Below are 23,547 nucleotides of genomic sequence, written 5' to 3'. Positions count from 1 at the left end.
TCCACCATAACCTAGAATCCATACGATTGTATATGCCTTCTATGCACATTTGACTTTATCATAACACCCTGACTGATGGCGGGGGGGGGGAAAGTAGCTGTGACTTTCCAGTTCGGTGTAAATCTCCCTCGACGGACCAGAACCAGTTAGTGTCATTTGTAAATTATAAGTCTGAGAGAAGCAAAGATGTGGGGTGCCTCAAGGCTGTGTTCTCAGCCCATTTTCATTCAACATTCACACGCTCTCCCTTGTTTAGATCATGCAGTGTTACATCATCTCTTACCACACCTTGGCTGATGACATTTACGTTTCTTCGTCACCACAAGGCTACAGTCCTTTAAAGTTATACAGTAAGTGACTACATGCAATACACTTGAGTAAATGAGGCAGAATTTTCTCAAGCTTAAATCTAAGAAGGCATGTCTTCTTTTTGGGCTTAGAAATGCATTGTCAGGACATGAGCACCTAATGATCTACTGTACGGTGGTGCTAAAACTTACAGTGTGTCATAAGTATGTTTAAAGACTAAAATCTACATTTCTTTTAAAATGTAAAGAAAAAAACCTCGAGCATTAGTTTTTAGTACAATAGATTATTGTAATATACCAGTCATGCTGTACTGACATGCTTTGTATTTCTATGCAATATCAAAAAACAGCTTTAAATAACGGGGTTGCCTTTCTACTGCCATGGTATTGTGGAATATGTAATTTGATCTCAAGCTAAACCACACCATCCCAGTTATTTTGAACATCTTGAAGAAATCTTATAACATGACTTGCAGCTTTTAGACACATATATACACTCCACAAATTTGCAACCACCTCAGAATTTATGGAAATTGTGTTCAAATTTTGTAATGAAATGTTCACATATAAACTTTGCTAAGTTGAAGTTAATTGTGCAACAATGGAAATTTACTCACAGCAGCATTCTAAATGCTTGGATTTGCTGACACTGCAGGGGAATTGGCTCAATTTTTCCAATCATTTCAGCAAATAGGAATTTTGACCAATTGGGAGGAGTCAGAATAGAATTTAGCTGCCAAAGCAAATAAAGATAAGTGGAAATATTCACACAAAGGTAAAAAATATATACAAGTACACATTTACCACACAAGAAAAATAATACTGTGCAGTTATTTAAAAGACTATATAAACAAAGAATTTTTCAGCCAAACATGATCTGGTCCATGATTTGTAATGTAACAAATTAAAAAATATCACTGCACTGTAAATGCTTCACCTTTCAGCCTGAAACACACAACATAAACAATACTTTCTGTTTTGGTAATGTAATTAATTTCTTCACATTCAAACCAAAGTCAAAACATTTTTGATAACCCAACATAAGGGACTGGATAAATGAAAATAAAAAGTGTCCTCGCATGTATCAGATATAACTAAATAAATAAGAAAAATCAGCGAGCCAGCGCAAGCCAGAGTTTTGACCAACAGTAAGAAAAGGGATTATAAGACACTTGTCTCTAAACTACTGCACTTCCTGTTAGTAAAATGGTAGATTTAACATCTCCTTATTGGTTTGAGAACAACTGCAGTTTGGAGTTGCTAATCAAGTGTAATAAAAAAAAAACTAAATCTCTCAGATCATCAGAGACCTTTGTGTATCCAGGACAAGAACCAGAACCAAACAAGGCACCATACCGTTTCTCTGCTCCTCAACATTGGAATCAACTTCCTTAAAAAGTTGGCATGTGCAGACACTAATTTAAATCAGAACTGACAACATTATTATTTAATGCAACTTTTTCTACAAAGACTAAAGCTTATCTCAACTGTTTATCAGTTTCTGTCATTGGTTCTTATCAATGCGCTACAATTTGTATTTTACTACTTCCTTTTTTTAAGTCATGCATAAAGCTGAATGCAGCTCCATTAATGTATTGTTAGTCGCGTCAGCTTGTGCTTCAATGTGCTGTTTGTTCTGTAAAAGCACTTTATATTGGAATATGTATGAATCGTGCAACAGAAAATAGAATCAAACTCCATTTTTACAAGGATTCTCTCATGTGCTTTCTCTTTTACAGAGCAGGCTGGTAATAGATTCTCATGGTGTAAAAATAATACAGTAACAAAGATTGAAAATTTAAAACAAAAATCATAACTTTATCTAATTGCAGTTTCTAAAAGAAAACTACAAGTTTACTGCTCTTAAAGGAACATATTAAATCTTACAGTCATAACTTATTTATAATTAAATTGTCATTTTTATCTGAATGGTTCACAAAAATGGACCTAGGTGTTACAAAAAATTAAGCCGGAGCTCGATTCACGTAGCTAAGGTGACGTCACAGATTATGTATGACACCTTTTTGGGGTGTGTGATGTAGTAATGCTCAAAGAGACCAAAATTAGTAATATAAACTAAAACTCTTATAGATTGAGGCAACAGATGCCTTCACTCAGCCAGCTGACAGAAAAGCGCACAGCAACATCTAGGAGGAAGGAGATTACAGAACTTCTCTATGCTACACACAGCTGGAACAAATCGGAGTCGACCCGGCTTGTTTTTTCACGGCTCAATGAAAATGGCATTTGTACACAGAACCACGTTGTATTTTAGAATCTGGACTTGCGTCCCATGTGCAGGAGAAAGTTTTGTTTTTCTAAAATGGGAACTCTTTAAAAAAAAAAAAAAAAAACTGACTCCATAGTTAAAATTTCACCCTCATGAAATGACATAAAAGCCCAACCTCTAACCTCAAAGGCGTTACACAAACAATAGCGGCCGGCTACATGTTGGTCTTGCAGATTATTCGTTTTATAAAACATGAAACAGAGAAAAAGCTTGACTTTGTTGTTACGCCACACAGCTAAACTCTAATTTGTTGTTTTTCATTCTTGTTTTCTTGGCTTTATGCGAGCACCCTGTACTCCATGTTTTGTGCCACTTACAGTTCTAGCAAAGTAAAAATAGCATTTTTGGGCTGTTGTTGGTATATGAAGACATTTCTGGAAACATTCCCGTGTGGACAGGCACCTAAGTTGTGAGCTGCAGAGTAATAATCACAGCAAGTGTAATCAACAGCAAGTACAGTAAATAGGCCTCGCTTAAACTGACCAGTCCAGCAAAGGTCGGTGCGGCTGGAAAGACTATTTTGTCTGTTTCCACTATAAAACCGGCCCATAGAACCAAACCTTACCGCATCATTGCTGAGCTCGATTAATTTATAGGTCCGTAGAACAATGGCACAGTTAACTACTGGTATCATACAACACAGGCCATGTCTCATATTTGTATGACATTAAAAGGACCTGGAACTTTTGTTTTTCCACTGAAAGCTCTGGTTTGCACAATAAATGCCRTSTGGGTGAAGKTTTATGKATGATACTCTGATGTCCCATTCTCCTGAAGGCAGCACAGAGCTGCACCACCAGAAACTGACAGAAACACTGAAGAGAAGAAGAGCTATGATTAATGTAGTTACAGTTCTATCCATGTTTTATGTTGCAGAGTTCAGTCGTTTTGCAAATGGTTCAAAGTTTAAACTGGCATGTTGAACATCTTTTATCTGGTAATTTTGTGCAAGATTTAACAACTAGAAAATGGCAAAGAATAAGAATGTTGTTTCCACTCTGATTGGCTGCTGTTAGGCCTACAAATTTTAACTTGAATGTTCATTGCATTTTTCGTAGACATCTGTGAAAATAATTTCTATTCCCATGGCTTTTTTGTTCTCTGGGAAATTATTTTTGATGATAAATACAGAAACAAGCATAAAAATCAAAACTTCTACAACAGTGATAGTAATATTAATGATAAAATAATGGTCAGTGCAAAGTAGCCTGCAAATTCTTTGGTGGGGGGCGTTGCTAGGGGGGCGCTGACCCGAAAAAGGTTGAGAAACACTGGTCTAACTGGTAGTGGTAAGATCTCCTGAATAAGCAGAATACACAGAACCTTAAAATAAGCCCCTTCTTAAGGGGAGAAGGGGCTTATTCTCCCAGGAGAATAAGGGGTGGTACAAGCCGGAGCTGTAGCTTGATTGGCAGCAGACTGCATTTGTTGATTGGCCCATGGATTCTGCAATGAGACTATAGTTGGTGAGATGCAAATATCAGTAACTGGTCAAACGTTGAGGTGTAAATCTTTTTTTCACTTGTGGTGGCAGAGCATCTACGGCATCAACTGGACAGGACAACCCGCAACAAACAAATATATCAAGAGATTTCAGAGAAACTGGCCGCCTAAGGGTGCATGCAAAAAATAACACTGGAGCGTCGACTACAGCAGCGTTTCCCAACCCTGGTCTTCAAGGCACACTGCCCTGCACGTTTAATGTGTTTCCTTGCTTCAGCCTAGGTGATTTCAACTGACAGTAGTTTGCTGAAATGCAATCAGCTGAATCAGGCAGAGAAACATCTAAAACGTGCAGGGCAGTGTGCCTTGAGGACCAGGGTTGGGAAAAACTGGACTACCAAACCTGCGCACCCACAGCCTGTCCACGTTCCTCCATTTTAGTGAGGAACAGCCTGCCATGAGAAGACACAACCAACTTGGCTAGAACCGAACCTGACATTAACCAGCTAGAGTGAGACTTGAAGTTGGAGAAGGGGCAACAGCGTACCCCTATAGGGCACCAAACCACACCGACCCATGCTGGGTTTCTCTAAAAACAAGGAAGTAGATCCCTGAAGTGAATGTTTTACTCTTGATGTCATTACAGCTGCATCACTGTGAACTTTGCAGCATTTTGTAGTCAGATTTTTTATAACCAGATGAATGATGAAACAGGTAAACATTAAGTAAAACACAGAGAGGGTATCCTATATCATGATTCTGTTATATATGGCATGATGTTCAGTGCTACATATGAAGAAATAAGTTACATTATGCTGTAAAGTGTAGCTCTGAGGAGCCCGGTGTGTTCTTTGAACTCCAGGCCTGCATGCTGATCTCAGAGCAGTGCTCTGAGGATGACACAGGCCCACTGTCACGTCTGCTTAATTATCTCTCTGCCTGCGTATATGAGCGATAAGCGGGTCTAACATGTAAGGTCTAAAGGACACAGCCTTCGCAGTAACCCCACGATGACATACAACTGCCTGCAACTTTAATGACACACCGTGAACTGCACTAACGTGGCAAATCTGCGCTGTCGTAAACACCCAGCCAGGTCTTGTCATACGTCACCCGCTACGCCTGAAAACTAACTAAATAAATAAGGACGACACCGGTTTTCTGCGACTTCAGTGCGCACGAGTTTCTTTATAGTGAAACTCGGCGACATATTTCTGTGCAGAAAAGGGGGCTCTCCTTCACTCTCCGGTGACAGTCTGTTCTTCCGCATTGCTCGACTTGCGGACCACTAAAGCTAAAGCAGAACCCACCACCCCCCCGGCCCCCTCTCTCTCTTCAGAGAAGCAGGGAGTCCCGAAACTTTTGACGGGCTGCACACGCTGTCTGATATTTTTTTCCCCCCTCAACGCATGAATGAGCTCCTCTCTCTGCTCGAGCTAGCGACATGTTAGCTTTGTTAGTACCCTAATGTAACATTCCTACCGGGCCAAGGCTATCCGCGTCGAGTCCACGCCCTCACTGTTAACTCCGTCCGAGCTACAGTCAAACTCATATTCGCGTCCCAACAAGGCCGAACAAAACTGCAGAGAGGAGCTGTTCCAAGCTCCAATCAGTTTACCAAGCCGAGCAGCGCCCGGTCAGCTTAAACCGTTTCAACAAAAGAAGTGGAACCGATGCTCGGGCTTACCTCGCTTTCTAGGAAACGAGAGAGAGGCTGAAGTCCCAACCAAAAAAAAAAAAGACAGCCCCCCCACCCCCCAAAAAAGGGAGAAGTCCAACTTTTCTTGATCCAAATTGTGGGAGAGTTGAAGGCAGTGACGTCACGCCCTGAAATTCCAGCCGTCTCAGTCAGATCAGAGGTTTGCCCATGTAAGGCAGCAGGCCAAAACACTGACACACACACGCGGCACAGCACTCACACACTGCTGTCTGCACAGAGGGAAAAGAGCAATATACTTTACATTACTTCTCCCTGCGATAACATATGTCGCCGAGAAACAGAGACACATAAAATTAAACATCTCCACGTTTATTGTACAGTCAGAGGCGTATTCAGGAATCTCCAGGTCTCTGGGCTTCAGACAGTTTTAAGGGGGCTCTACCCCAGTCTGTGCAAGTTTTGATAACTGGATGTTCTCATCATCAGTCAACACAAACCAGAGGTTTTTCATTTTCAAAGTATAAAATATTAAATTGAAATACCAGCTGTGTTTCTTTTTATGGCTCCAAACTGGAGGAGAAGCATGTTTTGAATGCCCTTATAGGGAAAATTCTCAAAGAAAACTGTTCAAAATCCTATGTTGTTTACATGTTCAGATGTTTCTGTGATCAAATACATGCTGGTAAAACTACTCGAGCTAAATGTTGTGCTTGGATTAAGCCCAAAATATTCAAACAAAGAACTTTGCTTCTCATAGGAAATGAGAGCTGTAATGTATTCTACTTTAAAATTAACATGTATTTCTTTTTTGACAGGTATCTAATGAAAAACATACAACTATTGATACGTGCACTGACTTTACCCACTTTTTTTCAAAGAGTAAAAGTGCCAAATAATGTTTAAAAAGAATCTCTTTTGAGAATAGAATGATCCAGTTGAGATTTGTTCAAAGTATTTTAGTGTTTTAAACAATATATGATCAAGTATGGTCGAGGTTCATTTCAAAATTGCACTTTAGTTAGATACTAAAAAACAGGTAGTGTCTGCGTCATTAGCAGCTAACATTTAGCCTCTTTTGTTATCCTCAAAGTTTAGTCATATCTTATACGATGTCACCATTATTTTTCCCTTCATAAAATGTCACACAAACAATTTTACAGTTTTTAACTCAGTCTGTACAACAGGGCAACTCAGGAACCACTTCCTCTCTTACTTCAAAATAAGAGTTTCAAGTGTAGCTAAAAAAATAAATAAATAAATCCAGCTTTCGCATTTAGGCTTCATTAAAATAGCTCACATTTATTTCACCAGACAAGTGACAAGAACCGAATAGTGGTTTGCTACAAATACTTTGACTAGAAATGTAAAGGTATTTTTTAATCTTGAGATTTCATACCACAAGCTTTAATTAAGTAAGGCCAATAGGCCTCAATCACATAAAAACAGATTTTCTAAAGGCATCTTTTACTATTAAATTATTAACTCATAAATAATTGATGCAGTCAACCTTCACACTGTTTTGTTGTTTTGTTTTGTTTTTCCCATTGTTGCTGTTTTTTCTAAATGAAAACAGTAGAAATAATCTGACAAATAAAAAGCACTACTACTACTTGTGATGGTCTTGGGGTTAAGGGTTAGGTTTGAGGTGGATTTCTCACAGCATTGCTTTAAATAGTTACATGTGGTTATCTATACTTCAGAGTGATAAAGGTGATTTTTGCTAAAATATTTTGTCATTAAAAGAAGAAAACCTGATCTTGGGAGCCCCCCAAAAACATGCTGCTCTGGGCTACTGCCTGGCTAAGCCTACGCTAAAGTCCAGGCCGATGTGCAGTGGACACCTATGAAGTGAAAATCGGAAGACAAAAAGCAACACTAAACAACTAAAGCTTTTTACCAATAGACTTTAAACATTTATTTTAATCCTCACTTAAAATCTGCTAATAAACGGGGGAAGGAGGGGGCTGGACTCAGCATTTCACAAGACGGCGGCTAAAAAAAGGACGCAAGCACAAAGCACTCATCCGGTGAAGTGTGAATTGGCATATGTTATAATATGACCAAATTCAAATGCAAACAATGTGCACTGCATGCTGCAGTGCTCCCATATCCTGTCATGCACCGCCTGTCTTCTGGAAACGTGAGAAAAAAAAAAGTGCTCGTCGGTGTCTGTGGTTCCATTCTTCAATCATAATCTAAAATTAAGTGGATTTTCTTCTGGTAAATATTACAGAAGTAACACTTACCAAACCTCTGAGTTTAATGGTTAAAAACCAGACACCAGAAATGTCAAAAGAGGGTAGACGGGGGCGGAGGGGGTCTACGGCTGGCTTCAGTGTCTGGGAATTACCCAGCAACCTACTGGAAGTGATTTATTTTAGCATTGATTTGCTTGGTTTATTAGACTTATATAGAAACAGCCATCAGCCCTGTCTGGTTATGGTTTGTGAGCTTTTATAATGTCCCACCGCAGTCTCGAATCTCTGTCACTTTTTCATGAAATATTCACCGTTTCATCGTGTCTGCAGAGCTACATTAACCTCCGCAAGCGTGAGGACAGTGAACTTTATTTACCCTTTACCTTTTAGATGTAAGCAGCTGTGCATTAGCTAGCTACGTTAGCCACTTTACCTGATAGAAGTGATTTGTCAGAACTTGTAAATATCGACACTTTACAATGTGAAGCTGAGCGCTTTTGTTCAGGTGTAAGGAGAGCTACAGCAGTGTCATGATGAGACGGAGCATCAAAAGCTCTTAACCTGTAGCAGCTAAGTGGGATCTGGCTGTACAGTAAATCACCTTTCTCATAAAAATGCATTTATTTTTCTAGCTGTTGTGACAAAAAATACCTTTTGTTGTTCTCTTATTGTGTTTATCCTGAAAGTATGTCTAGAAATTCTGGGTGTAGTGTCAGTGAGATTAAGCCAAAACGATGAAGATAACAGTGAAAGGAGAGGCACTCAAAAGGCTCCACGGACCATAAAGACAGCTTTCTTTGCCGACTCTCTCGCTAAACGCGGTTTAGACGCAACAATAACACAAAAATTCAGCAATATTATCAATGGCTTTGTTCCAAGCGCCTGCGGGTTTGTAACTGTTGTGTGTTTCAAGACAGTGCGTGACAATGATGACAAAAAAAAAGTACAGTCCTGCCGACTCAGACGTTCGTATGAATCCCTGTAGAGAATTTCTAAAGACTGCAGCAGCTGATAAGGCTGCTTACTTAAATTGACGTGTCAAAATTATTACCAGTCATATAATTATATTTCCCTAAAAGGTAAAATCTTTGACTCAATCCCTGAGCTCCGGTGGCAAATTTTATAGAAATGAAAGAGATAAATAGACATTAAAGGGGCAGTGTTATGTACTTTTTCAGCTTTACGCCATGTCATAATGTTATTCCCTCATCAAAACCACACCTGCAGTGTTCCCTTGATTCTTTCATGCATGTTTGAGAAATCCTTTAATCTCCCGTGGCAACCATTCAGCTGTGCAAAATGCTTGGGTGGACCTAGCTCTGCCTTCGAGGGCGAAGCTCCTCCTCAAAGATATGGTTTCCAAGCTGAGCTTCTGCGTTACATAGCAGGCCTCCCCAACTCAGCTCCTTCAGACTAGCCAGAAGCAATTAGCAAACACCTGTTGGAACTGCACATCTGCTGAGCTCATTATAGGAGCTTCTTCTTAGTGAAACGAAGGTGAAAACGCTGTTAAAAGGTTAATAGAGAACCCACTCTATGACCACTTCCCGGAGCCGGAGTGTTGGATAAAGCCAGAAGTTCTTAAAAAGACAGAAGCCCAATTTCAAGGCATCAAATAAAGTCAAATTTATTTAACAGGTAACATACTTGATCATGCTATAACATGGCACTGTGTGGCTGGAAAATAAATAATACATTGAGTCTGTATTTAATTTGATAATCATGAGACAGACTTCAGCTGAAACTGAGTGATTCTATTGGAAGTAGAAATCTTTATCATTGAAGTATGTTTTAATAATTAGATAAAGTAATGACAAAACATGCACAAACATAAAAATCTAATTCAGTTGACATTTTCGAAGGAAACATTGAGTCCATTAAAGGTTTTTAATTGATCAGAATTTCTATCAGCGACTCTCTTTGAAAATTAGATTTTCCAAAAACCTGAGAACTTAAAACATCTTTCAGTTTCCAACTACAGTCACTACAGTCATACAGCAGAACAGGATGAGAAAGCGCATATTTTTGGGTCAGATGCTGTCTCTCTCTCTCTCTGTGTGTCTTTCTCTTTTGGCTGGAGGGATTGTCGGTGTTGGCTCCATCTGTTTGCCCGATGAGGTCAGTCTGAGGTTGGTTGGCCATCAGTTCTGCGGTGCAGTCCGAAGGAAATGGCGGTTCCACTTGTTGGAATCGGAACCGAATTATGACCAGCACCAGAAAGTAACCTTGCTGGATTCTCCAAATGTGCATGAAGGCAAAAAGGAATGCAGTCTATTTTCTGGAACAAACTTCCAGAAAACTGTAAATCAGCTGAAACACTGACTTTGTTTAAATCTCGACTAAAAACTCACCTGTTTAGAGCTGTATTTGAAACATAATCAATTTAATGATAGCACTTGACTTAATGTCATGTTTTGATTGTTGATTCTAGGTTGCATGACTTTGTGTTTTTGTGTTTGATATAATGTAAAGCACTGTAAAATGCCTTGTTGCTGAAATGTGCTATACAAATAAAATTTTATTGATTGATTGATTGACATCAAGGTTATAGCATTAAGCAGCATGGTAAACAAAAATTATTGTGCAACCAAATCTTAAACAAGCATACAAAGCTCCGTAACACTTTATTTGAAGGGGTGTGCATAAGACTGACATGACACTGTCATCAACATGAAGGAGTCTTTATGAATGTTTATGACAGTTGTCATGAAGTGTCATTCAGTAAACAAAGACACTTTTATTGCAAAGTTGCTCTAAAAGTTGCATTGAAAGTCCATTAAAAATGTAAACTTTGCATTAAATTGTCATTATTTACAAAATCATGCAAGGTTGGCAGTTTTAATGGACTTTTAATGCAACTTTTAGAGTAACTTTGCATTAAAAGTGTCATTATTTACTGAATGACACTTCTTCATGACAACTGTCATAAACATTCATAAAGACTTCTTTATGTTCGTGACAGGTGTTATGTCATATTTACGACTGTGTCTTATGCACACCCCTTCAAATAAAGTGCTACCCAAAGCTCGTATTTTGATACCTTGGTTCCGTCACGGTGTTATTCTTAGTTTGACTCAACATTGAGAGCTAGACTCAGTTACAACAGCTCTCATGAGCAGAGGAGTTTATAGTAGATATAACCTTAAAAAAAGACAGTTTGACAATCATGTCAAATGCTATTGCTTACGTTTCCAGGAAGAGATGGCTCCAAAACAAAAACCAGATGAGATATTTCACAGGCATGAGGCTGAACACTAATATAAGGTCTGCAAAAAAAAAAAAAAAAAAAAAGAGGAAGTGTGCATTCGTTTTAACACTGAGGGTTATAACTGATGCTGAATTAAGCAGGCTAGCATGTCTTCACAGGTGTAGGTTGAACCATTTATGTTCCGACGGTCCCAGACATATAATCTGGAAGAAAATATGATTTTAGCTCAATGTGAATTCACAGTGAAGGCCTTCTCCACTTGCAACATTATAGAAGTGACAAAATGTGCAAAAAGTTCGATGTGAGAGGTCCAAACCACGACTTCACTCCATCAGAAATTCTTTTCAAGATGGCCAAGAACCTCATTGGTATCTTAGTATGACCAGTGGTGGAGAAAGTACTCAAAAATGTACTCAAGTAAAAGTACAAATACACAGACAAAAATGTACTCAAGTAAAAGTAAAACTACCACATTAACATTTGTACTTAAGTAAAAGTAAAAAAGTACTGGTTTTTAAAAATACTTAAGTATTAAAAGTAAAAGTACTTGCTGAATCCCTAATACAATATCATTAAGTGTACCAATCATATTTAATTTTAATACATTAGAAATGTGCCATTTTAATGAACAATGCCACAGATAAAGCATGTTTTTATTATGTTTACTCTGTGTAGCATAGTTTAGATTTAGATATGTGATTCTATGCATTATAATTTCAGGGATGGAAACATTTTTTCTCCTGTCCAAACATAACATGAACTGCACTTTTTTTTGCCACTAGTGGCATTTATTTTTAAAGAAATCCAACAGAAAGGGGATGGAAAGATGGTGGGTGGGAGAGGACAGGCAACGGAGGAGTAGAGCAGAGTTGTAGTCAAGACCACCTACCCAAGACCAAGTCAAGACCAGCACCCCGCGCTACGTGACACAAAAAAATTAAGTTTTACCTATTAAAATTGCTTCTCAAATTGATCTGAAAGATCCACATTCCCATAAAACACCTAGATATTAAATACTTAGAGCTGAAATAAATGTAATCAGTAAAGATCCGTCCAGAAGAATCGGATCGTTCCTGAATGTCATAATAATGCAGACTTTGGTACCAGGTTGTCCCATATTTGAAACACCTCAGTCAACACCTCCGCACAATAATTCAGCGCATGAGTGACAACTCTTTTTCATCGCGGATGCAACATATGCGTCTCTGTACAGCTAGCTTAGCAAGCATCACGTCCACAGATCTTACCTTTCTTTAAGCTTTCCTTCCAAGTGACGCTAAAAGGTGGACAAAGTCCCCAACGTCTGTGAAAGCGAAGCGCTGCTTGTTTTACATGTCGCCATATCTTATGATTTATGCAGCTATAATATTACTGACATTAGACAGACATCTTCTCCCGCTCAGAGGAAACCACTGCGCATGTCTGGAGCTCCGCGTGCGAGTAAAGTACAGATACACGAAAATTGTACTTAAGTACAGTAAGTTACTTCCCAACACTGAGTATGACCCATGTGAGGTCTGTGGTTCCATTGGGGGGTTTAATATCGACTCCCTCTTCCAAGGCCTCTTAATTGCAAAGAGAGCTTAAAATTGCAGTATGTAGCTTTTATTTTAAAAAAAAATTTTTTTTGTTTTATATTTGTTAAAACTATCACTTCGCTGTGAAAGTATGAGACAGATAATGTGTGAAAAGTAAAATTTCCTCCACCTTCTCTCTGTGTGCTAGTATTACCCTAAAGAATACTGACCAAAAACAACCAATCAGAGCCAGGAGGAGGGTCTTAGCACTGCCAATCAACTTCATGTATGCGCCACTAAATGTGCTAATGGTGGAGAATCAACTTACTGTTCCAGGAAAGCTGTTTATCTGCCATCATTGGTGGCAATGCTAACTATCCTTAGCATTCATGACCGGCTCCGCTGTCAGGAAGAAGCTGCAGTGTAACAGAGAGCAAAGGGGAATAAACAGTGTACACAAGCATGACGGACAGCACTAAAACCCGCCTCCTGACTCTGATTGGTTGCTTCTAGTTAGTACGGGGAGAAGGTAGAGGAGCTCAATTTTTCACAGATTATCTGTCTCACACCATATTGTCATGAATATATTGTTTAAATAATTTATATATAAATTATTTAAACAATATATATATATATATATATATATATTTAATAGAAGTAAGAATTCCCTCCCGACCCCAATAAGGGACAAGGGTGTAAAGAAAATGGATGGATGGATGGATGGATGGATGGATGGATGGAATACAATTCCATAATTTTTTATTTTAAAAAGTTTTTTTTTTTCTTCATAAGATGATTATAGCAGAGCAGTTTCATTCCAGTTCTGAGCAACATCTGGTCCGTAAGGGGCGCCTTCACAGAAGTATCTAAAAATTATATTTACGAATGATGTAAAATTAATAGACACAATGGATTATTTACGCAACATTTCCACCAACTCACTCTCTTTCAACAATGTATTTCCCTCTACAGACTCATATCATTTTCTTTCCTGCAGCGCCACAGAAGTGGAGCTAAGTAGCCAATGGTTGCTAGAGGAATGAATGACCAATTAGCACAGCTGAACTCATGGGCGAATGGGAAATTCGCTCGCTACAGAAAATGTGATAAAGTTTTCAGACACTCGGGTGATAAAGTTTAAGACCACAGTCGGGGGAATACTGGCCTGGACTGAATTTTCCACCTTGAATAATGAGGAGGATTTTACACATAGCTGGTAAGCTACAGCTTCTGTTGCTCAACGTGTTTTTTTTAAGTCTTAGCATCCACATTGTTCAACTACGTGCTGTTCATTATTTATTTTGTCTGCTCATCAGCTGCTATCATTTGTTCTTTTCTGGTAGACAGTTTTGAATGTTGCTGTGTTTTTTTATGCTTATGTCGCTCTGGTTAGCATAATGCTAATGCTGCTCTGGATAAATGTTTCTAAGATTTTTTTTTTTTATTGTTAATAATGTTGCTCTTGTTGACTTTTTGTGTTTCTGTTGCTGTTACAACAGAAACACATATAAACCAAAATGTTAATGTTTGGTTTATATCAAGGTGTTTGCTGGGTAAGGTTTGAGGCTGATTTAATTATATTCTATATATTTTGCAAGGTAGTGAACAGACCTTTTACTTTTAGTTAATTTAAGCCTTTGTGTTATTTTGCTGTATGAAGAATGAGACATTGTTGTGAAATTGTTGTCATTTTCTGGCCGTTAATGGGAGTCTCTGTACTGAACGAGGCACATAGACCCACCAAGATCCAGTTCTTTGCTTGAAAGTTAAACTTATTCAGCCATTTGATTCAGTTATTGGAACAGAGACCCAACTAAAACATGGGGGACAATGGCCTTCGAGGACCACGACCACACAATAAGCAGTTAAGCTCCATTCCCACCCCTGGCAGATGTAGATTTTCAATTACTTTTGTTATGTTATTTATTTAAAGATTTCCCAATAGGCCTCCTCTAACTGGGAAAAAATAAAAACGTTCTTAAGCTTGACTTTTAAGTCTTGACTTTTGGGTGTTTTTGATGGTTTGTTTAGGGTGATGTCAAAGAGACCTAGACTAAAGAGATCACTACCAAAAGCAAAATAATCAAATAAAAACTCTTTTTTTCTTCAACACTTGATACTCCTTACATTTTTTTTATCGTCTTTTGAGAGCTGTCTCTCTCATTTCCTACCAGAAAAACTCCTTAGTTGAAGTAAAATAAGAGGCCTATACCGTAGTGTATGACCTTAACTTTTTTATTTGTACCCAGTTTGGCTGAATCATTTATTTTATTTAAGAAATTCTGTTTTACTTTGGATGAAGCAAGTAGAAAGACGTTGCGGAGGACAGTGGGTGATCAAAACAACATCAATGCCTTAGTGGATGAATTTTTAAACATGGCAGTGAACATTGTTGTTTAATATCATATAGTCCAACATGATACCTGCCTGTACATGATCTGGGCCGTATTTACGCTGCAAGCCACAAGGTTTCGACGCAAGAAATGTATGTGAATATTTACCAGACAAAAGCTTCACTGCTTCATTAACAGCGACTATTACACGCTCACTTGCTATTTAGACATTAGTGTCCACGTTTTTGACTTGTTAAAGAGTTTTTGATAAAGCGACTCATTTAAAGAGCGCTTCAGCACATCCTGGTAAAATAATGACTTCTCCCTTGTTCCGGTCACTTCACAAGAACCTGGAGACGTTCTGCCTCTTTCTTTCCCCCGTTTGTGGAAGCTCAAAACACCGCTGTTGGTCAGCGCCAGCCAACAAAGCATTCGTTTCATGTGGGCCTGTCCTGACCTCAGTGATCTCCATCTCGCAAACTAGACAATTAGTTTGCATGCCTGTGATTGGATGCAAATACAATAACTGCTTTTTTTTCGCCTCCTTTTCTCTTCTCCTGGCTGCAGTTTTTTTTTTTTTTTTTTTTTTTTTTTTTGCCCCCTCATAATAGTGACATTGTGTGGCTTTAGTGTTTGTTCGTGCCGGTGCGCTCGGATATAGTTCGTCTTATCTCTCCACCCCCAAAAAAAAAAAATTGTGATGGATGAGCGATACAATTATCAATTCATTTCTACGAGACGACAGCCAAGGGAGAAAAAAAATACATTTAAAAAGAGGTTGTTTTTAGAGGCAAAACTGTAGAAATAAATAAACCCATTCTGAGCGCTATCTATTCTCAGATAATTTGCACTTTGCCGCAGCTGATTACGTTGCGCTTCAAGCTGTGAATGTACTTTTTTCTTAGCCATGCATGAAGAAAGCATAAACAGAGCTCTGCAGATCGAGCACACTGATAAAAAAACAAAAAAAAAGCAGACTATTTGAGCTGTTTCACCGTCTTACCCCGTGCGTTGCCCTCGTCAAAGTTGCAGGGCAAACTGCAGAAAGGTAATCTCATTTGTAATGTGTGACAGCTTATTTGCAACTATGCACACTGGCATATTTTTGCCCCCCCCCTCTCTTCCTCTCTCTCTCTCTAATGGGCCCGCCAGTGATGCTTCTTCCTCTCGTAAACTCATAAAGCTGATTTCACAAAGACACCCTGGAACAGTTTAGATGACACATTGCCATCGCCTGTGAACTCAAGTTATCAATCAAGCACCAATTAACATGCTCGGTTAGAGGGAATCAAGAGGCTCTTTGAAGTTCTGGAGCTGGTGTGAGCACCTCTACGTTTTATCCATAAGATCTGAAAAAAAAAAAGAAAAAGGAAAAACTCCACCAAAAATGATTGTTTCCACTAGTTTTTATTGAAATTTCCAGCATTTTCTTTTCTATTTTTTTTTTTTTTTGTGGGTGGTAAATAAGCAAAAAAAAAAAAAAAAAAAGTTGACACGGATCAGAGTCAGAAAAAAAAGTTTGTGAAATTTCAGTTTATCAATTGTTCCAACATCGGATATCCTGTTTTATTCGCTGGCTGCAACACCGTCCCCCCTCCACCACCACCCCCCTCTCTCCACCTCCCCAACACAAACCACCACTTCCTCTGTGAAGGTGAACCTCAAACTCAGAACACAGCACAGCAGCTGCACAGTAAACGTGCGCTTCCTCGTTGTACGGCGACAGGATCCTCTGTGTGTGTGTGTGTGTGTCGACAAAACAATCGTCTTCAGAACGCGGCCCTCTTGGTTTCGATTAGGCCCAGTTTTCAGGAATCAAAGGCCCTCGATGATATCATGCAGGTTACCTCTGAAAAAGTGAAACCGATACGGCTGGCACGATGTTTTCGTACCAGCGATGTTTTGTATCAGTTTCTGACTGTTGTCGTTATAGTTTTCTTTTTTTTTGTTGTTGTTTTTATTTGAAGGGGCTTCAAGAAAGCGTCAAATATTCACAAAAGATCCCAATAAACCTCAAATAGTGTGTCTGGGAATTGTGTGCGCCCTGTTAATTACAGCAGAGATAGCGGAGTTTAGTCTTTTGCAGAGAGTCGAGCTAAACGGGGAGAAACAAAAGTAGGCGACTGGCACATTCTCTACAAAAACAATGTCCCAAAGCTACTAATCAGACAACTCCTGATCTAGATCTAGACCTTAGATTGCACTAATGAATTCTAATTCTTGTGTTTTAGCATGTAAATATGTATTAAAGTGGTAGACAGACAATCCCTGCCTGCAGCAAGAAGTCTTAGCATAAATGATCTGCACTCGCATGCTTCGTGTTGCACCTTTGAAGTGGTGTTTTTTTTTAATGCTTGATTCTGTTGTTGTATCCTGAAATCATTTTTTAGCGGCGTGGAGGAAGGCGTGTGGCATTTAATGAAGCTCTGTTTCTCAGCTGTTTTCCCTCTGAGTAAACTCCTTACTTCCTCACTATGCTTACTATATTTTATCAGCCAAAAAAAGCCTGCCAGATAACAACCAGGGAGCAGGGATCAAAATAAAACTAATCACAACTGTGGCAAAACGGAGAAAAAGTGGGGAAATGTAGACCGTGTCTTAAATAATTTATTCTATCAAAGAAGTAATCTTTTAATATAGGCACAATGTTGACAACTATTATTCTTTTGGCATAAAAAAAAATCATACTAATAAATTAGAAATATAGTTGTGCTTAATTAGCTTCAGCTAACTAGTGTGGTTAAGCTAGCCTTGTATCGCTAGCTTTGCTGTGCTAACATAAAGGCCAACAGCAAAGAATAAAACCTGCAAATAGTTTAAATAATAGCATTTGTAGTAAATTATGGGTCTTGGAAGAATAACTAAGTGTATATGTATTGCTTTTACTAATACATGCACAGTATTGGATTTGCTAATAAGTACTATTGGTAAGTAATGGCTAATAATAACTTGTCAGTAGCCATTATTTGCAAATAGTGGCTACTTATTAGCCATTATTTGTTAGTAAGTAGCAAATAATGGTACATATTAGCATTATTTGCTAATAATAATCATTATTAGCAAATAATGCTAATATTATTTGCTAATATTCTCCAAGCCAATCTTTCTCCTGCCGTACGGGTATTATACTGACATAATGTTGGTTCTCTGTCACCTGTCGCTAATAAGTGTTGAACAGAAGACTGATGCGTAGTTTCCTCACAACAAAGATGAGTGTGGATTTAGACAAACAAAAGAGAATTGCACTTTTATTTGAGTTTTATCAGATTAATAATCAGTAATCTGATTGATAGCTATTTTTAATTAATAACTCTAGATAACTGCATTAATAAGTAGTGTTTTTCTGTTAAGTGCAAATGTATCGTATCAACCGTGTTAGCATTTTTAAACATTTCTGTCCTGTAATCTAAGCCATCATTTACCACAGGCCTATATAAAACGAATTCTGTTTTCCACAAAGGGAAATTATTGCATCTGCAGTGTTCTAATTGTTTGATTCATATGTGTTTTCTGCTCTGGATTATCCTCAAGTGTTGTTAAAACTATGTTTAAAAAAATGATTCATTCAGGAAAATAGAATATATTTTGAACTTTAATTGGAAAGAAAAATCAGTTGCTGTAAAAGAATAAAGTTAACTCAGTTAAGATGTTCATTATTTATTTAGCAGAATATTTTGAAAAGCTTACTAAACTTGACTTGGTGGCCTTGTTATCTCCAAAGCCTTCGCTTCATTTGGGTAAATATGGACATTTTGATATTTATTGTTGCATCACCATGCTTCCTAAACACATTTCAAAGCTGATGGGCCATGAAATCATCAGAAAATGTGGTCTGCTTTTAGCTCATCTGGATCTGAATTCATGTTAAACTTAGAAAACGGAGCAAGGTCAAAGCTAACTCTTAGTTAATGGCCTTTCAACTGCATTTGCGTCATAGTTTTAATACACCGTAACCTTCAAACGAGAATAAAAAAGTTTCTTAGACATTTCTTTTATACACTAACACTGTTAATTTGCAGCAAGAAGGTTCTGGATTAGGATCCCAGCCTGGGCTCTTTCATTTATGCATTAGTCCTACAGTTCAAAAACATGACCTGTGTGTGTGTGTGTGTGTGTGTGTGTGTGTGTGTGTGTGTGTGTGTGTGTGTGTGTGTGTGTGTGTGTGCGTGCGTGCGTGCGTGCGTGCGTGTGTGTGTGCGTGCGTGTGTGAGCATTGTTGTCTGTCCTGTGTTTCTCTTTGCAGTGGGCGACCTTGCAAAAATGATTGAGTATAGACAAGAGTTGAGATTCCATTGACCGTAAAATAACACAAGAAACGTTAGAATTACAAAATAAATTTGTCTAATGGAAATGAAAACGTGACAAAAAAGTTATTGCAGTAGGATGAGGTAGTTTTTCGGCTGTATCAAAATGTAAATATGATGAACAACTGGATGTTACTACTGGCAGAAAAGAAGAAGTGGCAGGAGGATGACAACGGTGCATGTTTTTTAATGACTTGTCACATCGACAAACATATTCACGCATAATTTTAATTTCATTATTTAATGGAAAATGCCGCAATTCAGCATTAGTAAAATATTGACAGTTTTGTGCATATTTGCAATGGAAACGCAGCTAATGGGAAGATGGATGGATGGGTAAATTTTTTAAAAAAGGTAACAACCAATAAAGTTCTAGTGATGGAGGAAAAAAATTCTAATTCTAAAATTTCCAATATTCCAGCTAGCCATAAGAGGCTCCACAACAACTGTACTGACTCTCTAAAATAGTGGTTCTCAACGTGGGCGGTACCACCCCCAGGGGGCGTTCAGAGGACGGCAGGGGGCGCTGGCGGACATTTTTACAAAAGGGGGGGCGCTGGGATGCCTCTGGGGGGCGTTTGGTCGAAGGTAAACTTTACACCTTAAATGCACAACAATGACAGTTTAGACTTTGAGCAACTTGGTAAAAGTGCATTGTATAACATTAAATCATGCTTGGCTGCAACTGTATCGATGGCAGCAGCTCTTCTTCTTCTATTCAGTGTTTGTTAGCTTCKGTTAGCTTCTTGGCGCAGCTCCATTCTCCTGCTACTGGTAGCTAAAATCATGATACCCTCACTGTGTATCCCTCTGAAAAATGAACCCATTTAAATAAAGAAATCAAGAAATCCTTCCATGGGTGATACCACGATAGAGAGCGTTCATTTTATAGTGTTAACACCGGAGCTGTAAGTGGTCCGGTATGAAACGGGGGTGATGGAACAACACAGCACTTTTAAATTTCAATAATCAGAGTGCAGAAATTGTTTCCGTTGTTTTTAAAGGTTTATGTCAGTCTGCCTTTTCCCCATCAATAGGCTTCCCGACCGCCCTGCACCTTAGGGGCTTAAAAAAAAAAAAAAAAAAACGACGCGCACATTGCGCAAAACTCTGAAACAGGAGAAGCGGTACATAAAACTGAGCGACGAACTAGATGTGAATTATGGCATAAAAACAGAGAATCCGACGCTGAACAGTGAAAAAATCAACATATGATGTGAAACACATGACGATTAGGCGGCGCAGGAGGTGATGAGTGAAGATTATTCGTCTTATATTATTTGTCTTATAATGGATAAATGATCAAATAAATCTAGCAACAGGAAAGAAACTAAAGTGGACATAGCAATAAACCAAGAGAGGATAATACTAATCAAACTAAATGGAAATGAATGAAGAACAAAATGCAAGAATAAACTAAGAAACTAAAGTAAATACAGAGGAATAAACTGGTATGGCAAGACCTTTCGATCAATACTTAATACAGAGGACTGTATGGCAAGAATAAACAGACACTTTCCAATAAAAGGTAAAATAATATTGTTGAAGTGCCATGAGTTTGTTGAAACCACATCTAATACTGAGAATAAATATATCTTACAGACCATAACAGTAAATAACTGATCACTTATTTATGTTTTAATTAGATTTGATATATTTATTTCGTCAATATTATTTTTCATGTCAGTGTTAATGTCATGAGGCTGATGACTCCATGACACTTTCAATTTGACTCATTAGGATTTGATTAAGAACCAGATTTGTTCTTTGTAATTTCTGTCCAGTAAAACTATTAATCTATAAATCAATAGACAGGTGGCCTATATAAAGATATAATCCATGTTTCTGTCTCATATTTGGCATTAAAAGGACCTGGAACTTTTGTTTTTCCACTGAAAGCTCTGGTTTGCACAATAAATGCCATGTGGGTGAAGTTTTATGGATGATACTCTGATGTCCCATTCTCCTGAAGGCAGCACAGAGCTGCACCACCAGAAWCTGACAGAAACACTGAAGAGAAGAAGAGCTATGATTAATGTAGTTACAGTTTTATCCATGTTTTAATGTTGCAGAGTTCAGTCGTTTTGYRAATAGTTCAAAGTTTAAACTGGCATGTTGAACATCTTTTATCTGGTCAATTTGTGCAAGATTTAACAACTAGAAAATGGCAAAGAACAAGAATATTGTTTCCACTCTGATTGGCTGCTGTGAGGCCTACAAATTTTAACTTGAATGTTCATTGCATTTTTCTTAGACCCCTGTGAAAATAATTTCTATTCCCATGGCTTTTTTGTTCTCTGGGAAATGATCTTGATGATAAATAAAGAAACAAGCATAAAAATCAAAACATCTACAACAGTGATAGTAATATTAATGATAAAATAATGGTCCGTGCAAAGTAGCCTGCAAATTCTTTGGTGGGGGGTTGTGAGGGACCTGGATAGAGGCTAGGGGGGCGCTGGCCCGAAAAAGGTTGAGAAACACTGGTCTAAAACCTTTATTATTGATACATTTTTATTTAAATATTTATCTACATCAGTATTTAAATAGACCAACTACAGATGAAGCTCTGCCTTTTTAGGCAACCTGTGTCACACTTAAAACATGTTTTCTCTTCACTTTACAAGTGCCAGATAACTCTGAGCCCCAGATTTGGCTCTGGTGACCTTTATTAGAGATGACGGCAGCAGCCATGGACACGGGGAAGCTCCACGTTGGCACAACAAAGGCTTGCAGTGGAGCTAGATTACAGATGAACGCAATAGCAGGTAAGTGAAAGTGACAAGGAAGTATCATCCCTTTCTGAGGTGATAATTACCTGCAGCTGGAAGTCTGAGAAAGGTTATCTTTGAAACCAGTGAATGCTTTGAGAAAATGGACCAGTGCAACGCTGTGTTGTTGTTTTTTTAAATGGTATGTGGGTCATTTGAATTTCTCAAGGGGTGAAAAATATTGAAATTTTTGCCCATTCTTCTTTGCAAAAACAAAGAAGCGCTCAAACGTATTGGATTGAGAACATCTCTGAACAGCAGATGTTAATTCTTGACAGATATTCTTGACTGTATTTGGGTCTGGACTTTGACTAGGTGGGATTCTTTGGTCTAAATGAGTCGATTGTTAAATTTGGGTGTATGCTTGGATCATTCTCCAGTTGCATATTGACCCTCTGCCCCCTCCTCAAGTCTTTTCAACCACCTAAAGGTTTATTTAGCATTTTCTCATCAACCCTGGAAAGCTTCCTCAATGCATGCTGCAGAAAGGCAAACCCCCACAACCCCATTTTGAAAGTAGGTTAAAAAGTTGAGTTTTTGCCTAACTTGACAGAGGACTTTCTTTTATTTGTTGGGTCTCTGCATGCCTGGAGGCAAACTGCAAACAGTACTCGCCTTAGCTTTCAAGAAAAGCGTCTTCCAGGCTTGCTTTAGGCCCAGATTTGCAAAGTGCACAACAAGCAGTCGTCCTGTCGACAGAACTTTCCGCTTCTTTGTGTCCTCAATAGACAAAAAGCTTAGAGGTCGCAACTTTCTATGGATTTTGTTCTAAACCCTGCAGATAAGTATTACTGTAAGGTATGTGGTGGAGAACTGCCATGCAGTCTAGGACTAAGCTTAGGGCTGGATATTTATCGTATTGTTTATTGTGATAAATTTATCATAACAATCGTTTTCACAATAAGTTCCAATTCATGATGTTTAAACCCCCCAAAATTGTCAGAATTGCTAATTTTACTATTTTCTCCAATGAGGCTGAGAAATACAAATGCATCCGAAAATTATTAAATGCAGTGACTGTGTGCAATTTAGTGGTACGCTTATGTGGCTGGTGTCCTAAAGACATGCATTACAAATTACTATGTTTTTTAAGTATTTGTGTTTGTGTGGCTATGATTGCTGTCGCCCTAAAAAAAATTTATTAACTGTTCTAATGTTAACTTTTAGTGTTTTTGCAATAGTACCATAAAATATTGTGGTAAAACTTTAAGTCTAACCCTGGAGGTATGTAAGCAGAGGACAGGCTTTAGCTGCTTCACCTCTCAGATAAACTTTGCTCAGCTGCCACCAACCAGCTTAGCAAGGTTGGTGACATCAACTAACTCACCCACTCTATGGTTACCTAGTAACAACCAGCTTCAGGTTTCGCCAATGTGTTTCATATGTGCTTAAAAATGGAAAAACAACAGCGTGGGGTGAAAACCGTGAATCAAACAGGAAAAGTTATACCGCCAGTTTGGCAGTATAACAGATATTTAAAGCAAAAAAACGCATCAATAATTATCAATATCGAGT

The 23,547-nt window shown here is 38.3% G+C and overlaps 1 protein-coding gene across 6 annotated transcripts in view; it reads right to left on the bottom strand.

Annotated features, from left to right (window-relative positions):
* lpp (LIM domain containing preferred translocation partner in lipoma) overlaps positions 1-5,895 on the bottom strand; it is a 187,048-nt gene extending 181,153 nt beyond the window's left edge. For 2 of the 6 annotated variants that reach the window (XM_008407672.2, XM_008407670.2), the window contains exon 1: positions 5,729-5,895. The gene's annotated coding sequence lies outside the window, so the exon portion shown is untranslated. The other 4 variants (XM_008407668.2, XM_008407673.2, XM_017304533.1 and 1 more) reach the window with 2 other exon arrangements.
* Positions 5,896-23,547: the final 17,652 nt, after the last annotated feature.

This window comes from Poecilia reticulata, linkage group LG4 (assembly GCF_000633615.1).
Source record: "Poecilia reticulata strain Guanapo linkage group LG4, Guppy_female_1.0+MT, whole genome shotgun sequence".
Taxonomy (NCBI): domain Eukaryota; kingdom Metazoa; phylum Chordata; class Actinopteri; order Cyprinodontiformes; family Poeciliidae; genus Poecilia; species Poecilia reticulata.
The sequence above is the reverse complement of the archived record's forward strand: the minus strand, read 5'-3'. Positions and strand labels throughout refer to the sequence as shown.